The sequence below is a fragment of the Molothrus ater genome, chromosome 9, assembly GCF_012460135.2.
Source record: "Molothrus ater isolate BHLD 08-10-18 breed brown headed cowbird chromosome 9, BPBGC_Mater_1.1, whole genome shotgun sequence".
NCBI lineage: Eukaryota > Metazoa > Chordata > Aves > Passeriformes > Icteridae > Molothrus > Molothrus ater.
Genome location: NC_050486.2, coordinates 12,973,746 through 12,985,966, shown reverse-complemented (window position 1 = coordinate 12,985,966; position 12,221 = coordinate 12,973,746). Strand labels below are relative to the sequence as shown.

General features: G+C 40.6%; 1 long non-coding RNA gene across 1 annotated transcript in view; it reads right to left on the bottom strand.

Annotated features, from left to right (window-relative positions):
- Window positions 1-393: 393 nt before the first annotated feature.
- Window positions 394-12,221, bottom strand: part of LOC118689317 (uncharacterized) — a 32,310-nt gene continuing 20,482 nt past the window's right edge. The window contains exons 1-2 of the long non-coding RNA XR_004980597.2: window positions 3,488-12,221; window positions 394-2,887 (exon numbers count right to left, since the gene is read on the bottom strand). The exon at window positions 3,488-12,221 is cut by the window's right edge and continues 20,482 nt beyond it. This is a non-coding gene — a long non-coding RNA (uncharacterized LOC118689317). The remainder of the gene's footprint in view (window positions 2,888-3,487) is intronic.

Below are 12,221 nucleotides of genomic sequence, written 5' to 3'. Positions count from 1 at the left end.
TTAAGTCTGTATGTAAGTGCTCTGTTGAATCAGGGTCTAAAGTCAGCAACATATCAGGAAAGATAATGAGTTTGGGCCAAATATGTGTATTAACAGCCAAAACATACAATGAGACAAGGAGCGTAATCATTACTTGAATTTGAACCAAATGTATAAGTTAACCAGATCTTTACATTTCATTTCTTTTGAAGCTCTTAGCTTAAATCTAAATGGTGAGACAGGTGACATTTACCTGTACACACTGGGATGGTCCTTCCATGTCTTCTGCTCTGCACCTGGATCTGCTTCCCGGAGAAGTCACAATATTAGCAGGAAAGACAGTGCCTGCCTGAGTTTATCTTGCTAGCATGGTAAAGAAGATACACCTAAACCCACAAGCTTGGGGTTGAAATCTTGTGTTTTCAGCAATGTCTTCAAACAGAAGTTTATTTTGAGTTTCTTTATAAAGCAAGTAGAATGTCATCCTAACAAACACAGGAAATTATGAATCTGGCAGAGCACAATGTAGATCAAAATGGTTTTAATCATTACTCCCTGTTTTAATTACTACTTGACACATTATCTCTATTGTCCTTCTACAAGTCTGTCTTTTGAATGAAATATTAAAGGCGAGTTACAGCTGAAAATATATGCAGTCTAGAAAGAAAATGGCTTTGAACTATTTGAAATGATTTATTGTCCACATTTCTTTATGAATATTTATTTGCCATAGTGAAAGCAATTCAATAAAGAGAAAACATGAGGACCAGTTAACTGAACATTTGCATACTCTAACAGTTTAAAAAAGGGAAAGAAAAATAGTATGCTGCATTAGAATGGTGTTAATGTTTGGTTTTCCTGTTTCCTGTAGTTCATTAATATGCAAGATTCAGATCCTGAAGAGGAGATATAAAAATAGCCTACAAATAAGTGTCCCCAGCCTTTATATATTCCCATTCAGAAGGAAATAAACATGTTTGTAGAGGGATTTTCAAGGCCAGGGTGGAGACTATAATTTTGTTTCCATACTGCTTCAGGTAGCTGGCTGTAAATCTTGCTTTTTGCAGCAATCACATGTAATCGGAGTCCTCATCTTGCCAGGACCAGAGGTCCCTCATTCCCTGGCACTCCTCAGAGGAGCAGCTGGCTATCAAAAAAAGACATGAGCACACTGATTATTGTAGTGTTTAAGCATGGCTTTGTGCACCAAACCCAAGACCACACACAGTGATGCTTCTTTTCTTTGATCCTCAGTGGAGGAACAGAGTTTTTCATGATATGCACTCTCATTTCTCCCTGCCTGAATTAATTTCATCGACCAAAATGCTCTATGTGTTAGACTTGGAATGAACTTTGTTCCTCAGAGCTTCTTGGTGATATTCTGATACCCAGTCACAGATGGGGCCTTGACAGATTTTTTTGTACTGATTTTCATGATTCCTTTTCTCTTCTTCATCTTTTTTTTTTTTTAACCAAGACTGTTGCTGCTAGAGAATTCACATGCAAATGGAGATGTTGACTGGCACTGTTTCACAAGGAAACTTGGTTGGTTGGTTTTTAGAACTGATAAACTGAATAGTATATCAAAGAGTATTTGGAAAAGGATAATCCTAATATATACAATAGTTCTTGAGAGGGATGGTTATAGTAGTAAAACACAGACAAATATATTCTGTATTTTAGACAAATACGGAATTCTCTATGCATCAATATTCCATTCTTCTGAATAAAAATGATAATAATACTATTTATTTATAGTAATAATTATCATTATTATCTCCCTAAAAGCTAGCTGTGAGGCTAATCATTAATATTTTCAAATTATTTCATAGTCCTTAACTAGAATTTGCCCTGAGAGTACTAAATATAATAATTTTCTCTGTATGCCTATTTCATTTTCCTTTGGAAAAAACCACACTCGATGTGTTGTTCTCTTTACATTTGTCTATGTAAAACATTTTAAAATTCCAGCTGTTGGGCTTTTCTAGAAGTTAATAACAGGAAAGTTTGACATTATTGTATTTATTGCTTATTTCTTCCTCTTTCATCATAGTCTTTTACCCCCACATAGATATCACAATGTCATTATCATCTGGGAGCTTGTTACTGCATGTACAAATAGAGGAGTTGAGACCTACACTTGTTGGCTATTTCCTTGCCTGAATTTGGGGTTGACAAGTAACCACACATTGTTTCTCTGAAGTCAGAGCTCTCTTGATGCACCATTTTAAGTGTATTTTGTGTTCAGGGAGTTTAAGGTGCACACAGTTAAATGCTACCCCACAGTACATGCCTGGATATATTTGTAGGTATCTCAAATGTTTTCTTTCTTCTGCAGTTTACCAGGTTCTGCATTTATTGGCAAACGTGGTTCACTTACTCACAACTGAAGGTACCCAGATCCGTTTCCTCTAGTTGTTATCTGTTGGATAGCTAGACTCTAATGGCTGAAATCTACATCTACCAACATAAAAGCCACAGGATATGACACTGGTATCTTGTGGTTCCAATCAGCCTCCTGGTATTATAGCAATACTTTTATTTAACTGTGTTTCTCCTGAGTTCAGCGTGCTCAGCCTCACTGGCTGTTTTGCATAGCATCTACACTGTATATTGTGATAATTGAAAACTCAATACAGCCTGGAGGCAGCAGCACAACAGGACAGGAGTGGGCTGGGGCATAACTCAGAAGAATAAGGCAGACAGGCAGCAGCAAGCAGGGCTGAGCCAGCCCCAGACATCTCCAGCAGCAGTCGAGCTGGGTCAGGCATCCAGCAGCTGGGGTCCCATGGCATGTGGCAGCTCTGGGAGCAGCAAAGGCCCCGTGCAGTGCCTGGGATGTCCCTCCATCTGCCATCGTGGGGCTGTCATCTGGGAGCACAGACCATAGACAGAGTCCGAGGCTCACCTGGAAAATCACAGGGAACAGATCAAAACCAGATTTATGGCCATGCACTCCACTGACAGCTCCCATCCTGCACATGCCCTTCCCAGGGTGTCTCCTGTTCCTAAAATGTCATCTAGGCATTAGCAGAGAATAGGTCAGATATTTTTTCTAGTGTTTCAGAAGAGTAACATATATCAACAAATGTCACTTGCTATTTGAATGCTCATCATCAGAATTAAAACAAATTACTTAAATTAAATGACTGGAGTAAGCCACAGTATTTCTTCCTATTAGCCTATGTAGAAAGAAAAAATGCCTGGAGTGTGAAAAGGAGAAAAGAAGAAATTATGAAAAAACAACATGTGGCACGGAGAACATAAATATTTCTTGCCCGTCCTCTTGGCTCTATCTATGAAGATTTTGTCCAACAACCCCAGCCAAAACTATTTAGTGAGTGATTTGTGTGTCTGGCTGATGGAAGGCCCAGTTGTCTCAGGGGCAGCTTTGCAGGGTTTCCAGGAAGCAAACAAGTAGGTCTCTGCAGTGGGAGTCATGAGCTCTTCATGTCACTAGCACACCTGAGCTGATGGGAGGGCTCAAAGGAGTTGGATGTGGCCCTACCTTGTAGCTGCACCCCCAGAAAGTTGCTGATGTTAGATTGTCTCCACAGACTGAAGATCAACAGCTTTCCATGAGTCATTTGGCGAGGCAGGAAGGAAGGTGGACTAGTCCAGGAAACTTGGGCTGTAGGACTGTAAAATTGAGAGAGGTTGAAACATTCCACCCATTGGGGTTCTCCCTTAAAAGTATATTTGTATAAGAGATTAAACCACCCAGTATGTCTTTATAAACACACTTAAAACCACCCTGAGGCGGAGATCCCTCTGGTTCCTGCCCTCCCTGGCATTCTGGCCTTGCCCTCCCTTCTGCCCCAGTTTGCCAGCCCCAGCAGTTCAGCTCCCAGCCCGTGCCCAAAGCCAGGGAATGCCCTGCCCAGCCCCTGCAGGACACCCACACCGTGTCACAGGCCTTCACCCACCACGGGCTCTGTGCCACCTCCTATCCCCAGGCTCTGCCCTCCAAACACCTCTGAGGCACAGCTACAGCCGGTGGGAGTGGGAATCTGGGTATGTGTTCATGTCTTCATCTCCAAACTTTCTGCTTGAAGTGCGGCCTTTTAGGGCTCTATGAGATCTCTGCATTAGGGGTGTGATTATGTATATTTCCTGCTCATAGCATAGGGTTAGTTAAACATTTTTTCTAAAGTTCTTTTAAATTCTCTGGCAGTGGCATCTATTATTTTCCTCTGACTCTTCTCTTACTTTCTTCTTCTTCTATTTAGTATAAGGAGTCATCAGTGGTGAACTGATTATAAGAAACTAATTTACATCATCAGTTCAGTAGTAGGACATATGTCTTAAATCATCTAAGATAAATACTTTTAATTAAGCAAATGTCCTACTCAATTCACTGTGGACAATCCCATCATAATGGATATTGCTTCTGCATGCTAAATCTTAATCTTCATCAATACTGAATGCACAATGCAAAACCATTATAAAAAAAGTAGGCTTACTGTAATATTGCCATTTTGGAGCTGCCAGCTTTTATATTCATTAATATGATGACAACAGACTCCTGGCTAACAAATTTTACTACAGATCCGAATTTTTATCAGATATGTATATGAGATCAAATCTATGCTAGCATATTATTTGCAGTTTTTATTAAAAAGTTAAACTGGGATTATTATAAACTCTCTGCGGATTCCTTAATAAAAAAAAATTAAAGTTAAAATGGAATGAGATTCCCTGGAAGCATTTTAAAAGGCTGTAACAGCAGTAAAGTCAGCAGGCACCACACAGCACAAGGAGGTATTTACCAAGCAGAAGATGAATGTCTCTCTTCACCAAGAGTCTAATGGTTTTACTTTATATGGATTTGAGAGAGAGAGAGAGGAGAAAGCAAGAAAAACTCAAAGCTAATGCTTTCCTAATCTAAGACATCATATCTGATCAAAGCTTTCAAATTCTGATGTAAACTGACTTCTTGTTCTTGTGACCAAAATCTCCTATCTTTTTCCCCCTCCCTCCATCTGTTCAAGCTTGGATTTGGAAGTTCCTTCTCCAAAGGAAGAAAGCCTGATCCCTATTGCTTCAGTTGTGGTGTTGAAACCCATTAATATTTCTCTGGCAGATACCCTGACCCTGGTGCCCTTGAACATGCTCAAAAAACATAGGGTATTCCTGAGCCTTTGTCCCTGAGAGGATTAACAGGGTTGTCCTGGAGCCAGCCTGAAGGTGTTTAATAGGTAATAGGGGTGGGCTTCACAGCTGACTTCAAGCTTTGCCTCAGGCCGCCCCTGCTCAGCAGCACAGATGCAGCCATTGAAATTAGGGGGTAAAGCATGGCTCTGTGTATGAGTCAGATGTGAATCCTCAGAATCTGGTGGAGGATATCTCCAAATATATCCTTCACCCACCAGGACAGGCCTCCCAATGGAGGGTTCAGGGCCTGGAGATCCGTGCTGCTTCTGCCACTGACTTCTCCTCTGACCTAGAGAGTTAGTTACTTAAGCTCTCTCTCCCTCTCTCTTTCTTTCCTCTCCTGTGGCTTATAAATTGTCTGAAGGAGAGACTGCAGCACTCTGTGGGGTTTTGCTGTGCTTAGCCAAGTAGGTCCCGGTCTCAGTTGGGTCCTGTGGCTATATCATGGTAAAAGTAAATAAATAGATAATAGAGGTAACAACAGTTATTTTTTGTGTGTGAACAAGAGGATCATAATGGAGGAGAAGCCTATTCTCTGAGTTTTTTTATCTGCAAGTTAAGGTCTCTCTTTCCTTACTCAGCTGGAGAAGATGCTGCTTTCGTAAATCAGACAAAACTTATCATGTAAAGTGGAACACATCTCTGATTATACTGAATACTATCCTGTCTGTAATTTCCCTTGCTGCTACAAAGGACACAACATGATTAAGCTAAGGAATGATAGATTGAACATCATGTGTCAGGATGGTAAAAGACTTTTCCTATGTAAATAAGAAATAATCATAAAAAACAGTGCAAATACACAAGAAAGTGTTTTAACATATTATAAACAAGCCACCCTGCTGTTGCCTTATATTGTACTATTTCCTATATTGTATTCCTTGCTCAGATTGCTGTGGATACTTCTCCTGCAGCATGCAATATTTATTTTTAAAAACCTACAAAGTGTCATGATTTTTTAATGATGTGAGTATCCTTCCTCCATAAGCTCATATGTACTGTTACCTGCTCAGTCTGTCATCTCTTCTGCATTTCCCTGGGTGGGTCCAGGTCCTCCCAGTGATATTTCTCAAATTGTAGATCTGTGTGCAGTGCATGTTCCCGGAGCTGTTAAAAGCGTTTCTACTTTACTTAATGAGAGTGTTTAGCAATACCAGCCATCACTCACTATCTGGTATACACCAGGTACACTGCCCAGGGGCAGAGGGGGCATTATCCCAGTTTTACAGACCAGAGAAACAAGGTGTTGTGTTGCATTTGGCAGCAATTAGCCCAGAACATGCTGCAGAACACCCAGATGGGAGAAGGACCAACACACCTTTAGCTCACATTTTATTCTTTAGTGTGTTACTGCTTTTGTTTCCTCCAATATTCCCAGTTGCAGTTTGCCTCCTAACAGGGTTTCAGAGAATGAACACAGTAGCACCAAGGGCTTTTGCAATAATACATTCAGATACTGCATCAATGAATGTGTGTAACTTTCCTAATTTTGAAGTGTGACTTTGCTATTGTGTATGGTGCTTAGCAACTTCTACTATGTTTCTGATGATTTCTGGGTCTGCTGCCAGTAATATGATGCATTCCTAGCCAAATTAGCATGTGATATTTTGTGCTCGTACTCCAGTGGTAAGGTCTGTTTGCTGTTTCCATATAGATGTATTTTTGACAGGAAGAGCAATTCTATAAGCCCAGGATGAAAAGCCCATCCATTGAATTGGTACCACATTACCATGGCAACAATATCATGCTAATGAAATTGTGACTGTTGAACCTGTTTTATGGAACTTTACAAAATGGGCTTCATAAAATGAGAAATCTTGTTGATTTGAAAACGTTTCAAAGTATGAAAACCTGAGAAACACATGTGCTGTGACTTACTAATCATGTTATCTTCATTTAAGATAATACATTGCTCTTTGTATGAGGAATAGTGCTCTCAAAAAATAAAATTATATGGTAAATCTCTGTTTGTCCAGTTTTTAACATTCACCATAGAAAGACTTGCTCACCTCTGTGCCCTGGTTCACTGGTTCAGTTGGTATAGGCATGAATTGAGTCATGCAGTTTTTGCTGCTTATTTGATCTCTCTCAGAATCTGTAAAATTTACTGCAGCTGCAATAAACACCTTTCTGTAAGAAAAGTGTGCCTTAATTTATATAAAATTATTCCACAAAAACATATCCTTTTAGATTGAACCCTACACAGAGAAGGGCTGGTAGTAGGAATGCACTCTTCACTTCCCACCTCCCTTCTTTGTCCATTTGGCAGTTTACTGTCCTGTAGACTCCCAGCACAGAGGAGAGAGCCACCCCAGCTCTCATTCCTCAGGACAGCAGCTCTTGCTCTTGCTGAAGGCAGGCTTTGATAGTGGGCCTACATTTAAACAAAAAAATGCTGAGCACTCAAATTTCCTGGTCATTTATGTCTCTGGACAGGCTTCTGGGGAGGTGCCTCACCTCTAAGTGTCTGGAGCTTCCACACCAAGGTTTCCACAGCAGGATTTAATTTTTACATCTATTATAACAGATAATAGGTAATATTCCTCTTTGTTTTCACTTTGGGAATAACAGTGTGTCTCACCCTATGCAGTCCATCTCCTAATTTGCCAGGTAAATCAGAAGAGAAAAGCAGGTGTGCCAACAAGCATTGAGCTCAGTGTGCATTCACCATGTGGTGTTGTCTAGGTATTTAGTAGAGACAACAGGGGAAACACTGCTCATTTCAGTCAAGTCCTGATCTGCATGGCACAGAAGTCAGCAGAAATCTTCACAAACATTAGATTTAATAGGCTTTACATCAGGGCTTTAAAGGGCTGTTTCTGAAAGCTCCATGTTTGATCCTATTTGGAAAAGGAAGCCCTGTCTAACATTTCATTATTTCCATGGTTTTTGGGATAGCAACACACCAAATTTCTGACTTGATAGAAATAGAATGTAATGTAATTTCCCTTAATATATATTTTGCACTGGCTGACAGTTTTATTAAGCAGAAGCAATAATCATCATTATTCAGTGTAATAACCATCTCATTAAAAATGGTCTAATTTTCCCTAATTTTAATTTACCTCTCAGACTAAGCTGTTCTAAAATTACTGAGGTGCCTACAGTTCAGTTTCATAAGACTTCAGCAGAAACATAAGTCTTCAGAAAGCAAATACTGACTTATTGCTACTAAAATAGTGATATGCCAGACCTTTGTGAGAGAAAAGGAAGTAGAGAAAATTCAGGTTAGGAAATTGCTATATCACTTTTTATTTCCCTACTGTCTTGTAAGTAGCACTTTCTGCAAGCAGTTTGCACAATGATAAATGGCACAGTTGCCTTCAAGCCTTGCATGCACTACCCTTTAATAAAGGACCTGGCTAAGGGTCACTCCAGAGAGTCCTGGTAAGGGGGAGCTGACAAGCAGAAATATTTCTTGGAGCGACAGAGAAGGAATGAAGACACTGATCAAGTTTCATTATCGTCCAATGAAAATAGGATGTAAACTGTGACATCCAGGCAGATTATATCTGTCAGGCAAGCAGATGTGAGCAGAAAAATGTAGATGCTAAACCTTACCTAACAGGCTTACTATGTGGATTATTCTCAATGAGCAAGGCTATATTAAGTGTGGCCTTGTATGTAGCTATAGTTAATATACAGGATATAAGAAACATGCATTCATAAGTAAAGCTGGGGACATTCCCAGCTGTGCTGAAGTTAATGCTCTTTGATATACTTTGGAGCATCCTAAGAGCACTTTGAGTGTCATGTATTTCCACAGACATCATAAACAGCATTAGGGCATTTATACAGCTTTAGTTCCAAGATTTCAAAGGGCACTCTGTTTTCTCTAAAAATGTGCTCCAAAAATTCTATACTCAAACAGCACTTGTGCATGTAAACTGATATAACAGCTTAGCTACTTGATTTGGTTGTGCCAGTTCTGAAAACACATTTGATCAAAAGCATTTTGTTGCAATCACAGGGATAAGTAACCTCATATGAACAAGGAAGCACTTTGCAGGTTATATTATAAAATAGACAAATTTTCTAAAGGTTTGTTTATCATCAGATGTTATTCTGTGTAGTTCCAAGTCATAAAAAATAACTTTTTTTGTTTGCTGGGGGTTTTCTAATGTTCCCCTAAAATAACAGAAATGGCAGTCTCTTATGTGGAAGCACTCTACTTATGAAATCTCTTCTCTTTGACATTCAGAGCCTTTTTCAGCAGTAGTATTCTTTGCTCAGCTACAAGAACACAAAGTACAGCGGTGAAAAGCATTGCACTATTATCCCAAGATAATTTGATAGTCTGTAAATGTATTTTCCTGCCTATGGTTCCAGACATTATGCTCTCATTTGAAGTAATCATTTGCAGTTATTTATACAATTCAAGTTAGCCCACATTGGTTTCACCCTGAACATTTTACCTGCATGGTACAAACATGGCTTATTTGTGGATTGTACAAGCTAGACTAGATGGGTGATTTTTGCAAGGCACACTCCACCAGTGGATGCCTACTGCAGACAGCCAGCTCCTGCCAGAAGTGCTGCAGTGACTCACCAGGGCTGCCTCCTGCCCACGACAGTGGCACCACAGCCATACATCTGCAGGAGGCTGCTGGACATCTTGCATTCTAACTTCTGACAGAAAACCATGGCTCTGATCTGATGTGGTCAGTAAATACAGCATGGCACCTTCCAGAAGTACTTACCCTGCTTTTCTCTTTTGACTTCTGTGTGGGATGTGAAAACTCACCTTAAATTCCTCTTGCATTTCTGGAGTTTACCATGGTGTTCTCCCCAAAGCTGGAAATGACTGGTCCAGTTGTTTCACCCCTGATGCACCCACATTTCAGCATTACACAGTTTGTTTGTAGAATTTGCAAGGTTACTGAGTGTGGACACAAGGATTTGGTTTTGCATGGGCTCAGAGTTCACCTCCCTTACTCTCACCTGGGAGCCTGTGCTGGGAGCAGCTTTACAGAAGTGACAGTAATTTACTGCTGGCTCGTAACTGGTCAGCAATGGATGGAGCACTCTGTGGTGCTGGCAAGAACAAAGTCTCATTTGAATCCCTGGGGATCCTCCTCTGGGAGCCCAGGGTAAGGAGGATGGCAGAGGAGGCATGCACTGGTAACATCCACTGAGCTGCCTGCTCTCTGTGGGCATCAAAATGCTCAGCAACACAAAAGACATAAAATTGTCTTTTTCACTGTCATACATTCCTGAGTATCATCACAGTTCATATCTGATATGGGAAAAATACTAATGTCAAGGGAGTGAATTACAGAAAGGTGCAGTTCTGACTTGGGGCAGTCAGCAGCCAGGCCAGGAGCTTCCACCTCTGCCTTTCTGCTTCTCTATCCTCAGCTAGAGTGGCCCCCAGAAGGTGTCTTAGTGAAGTGTGAAAGTTACAGTTCAGATTAAGCAAAGGGGGACAGTAAACATTCAGAAATGATTGGGTCTCTCCTCTCCCATCTGTTCATGGTATCTTGGATACTGTTGTGATAATTCAGTCAGTTTCTTTTAAAAAAAAGTTTAAACACCCCAAACAAATATGTAAAATACTACTTCTGTTTTGCTGAAATCTTTAAAGTCTTTTATTTTGAGAGAAAAATTAATATCAACATGTCTTTCCAGGACAGTGTCATTTAAGAACAGCAGCACTTTAAAAAGTGCAAGAATCCCAGTTTACCATCCTGATGTCAGTTTATGATAACATTTATGACATTAATATAATGGATTATGACCTTTCTTGGCTTGTCTGACTGACAGTTATTCATATATAACACAGTACTTATCACCTTGGTCCTTCCATAATAATAATCCCTTCAATTTTCTGAGCTGTGTCATCAAAACATGTCCTCATAAGTGTTGATCTCATCTCTGGGAGAGTAGCACTAGGAGCTCCTTTTGAGCTTTATGTCACCTAAAATCTAGAGGGAAATTGAAGACCAATTGCAGAAAAATACCCTGTCTCTAACTTTATCACACAGTCTGCATAATGGCCCTTATGATTTTAAATGATTTACTGAGTCCTGTCAAAATGCTGTGCCTTTGTGTGGTGGAAGTTACTGAAGTTCAGCAATGCCATTATTCTGTACAACCGGAGTAATCTTGAGGAAATACACAATAGATGGTGTGCTACAATTACTTACCTTGACCTTCTTATTTTTTTTCTTTAATCTCCTCAGGATAGACAGAATAAAATATATTTTCTTCAATATTTAGAGTGAAAATTTGCTGTGCAATTTGTCCCTGCTTTCCTCATAACCATTTTTACTAAACAGGGTGTCAAGATACTCTTTTTAGATTAGAAGTTTCACATGAATTATATGTAAAAGGTGAAAGAGGAAAGTGAAAATATTGTATGCTTCCAAGAATTGACCCCTTAGAAAATACTAATGTTGTTTGTGTGGATAAGGGGTCACTCAGAAACCCTGGATTAGACACCAAGGCCTGTCACAGCCCTGCTCTATAACTGTGCCCCTTCCCTGTTTGCACTGGGCCTCCCAGGCTGCTCGCTGGGCACCAAGACATTCCCGGCCATCCTCTGAGCATGGCACTCAGGCTGGGGCTGTTGCTGTGGCAAGCAAAAGATGTTCATGCCTCATGGTCAGGTCTGCTACAACAAGCTGATCATTCAACTCTATCCAAACAAACCTGGGAATTGTGTGAAACACCTCACACCAGCAAAGCAGGAGTGGGAGCAGGGTGCACAGAGATGACTCCTGCATCCCCTGAAACGTGGCAGACTGTGAGTGCAGCCACAACAGCATGTGGTCTTTACATAGTACAGACCTTCTCATGCATGTCAGGATCCTTCAAACAATAAATATTTAAAAGAAACATTATGTCTTTAAGCCGGCTGAACGATTCTGTATGCCTCAGAGCCACGCAGAGCTAGGACAATCCCAGCGGGGCTCTGCTTCCACAGCCAGGCAGGCCTGCCTCTCTGGGAGGGCAGAGGCTCTCCAGCCCTCACTGTTTCCCTTGGGCTGTGCACCACTGCCACTCTGGCACAAACATCCCATCCAAAGGAATGTCAAGTTCAAGCAAGGACAAGTTTATAGCAGTGCAAGGCAGCCCTGGCACATATC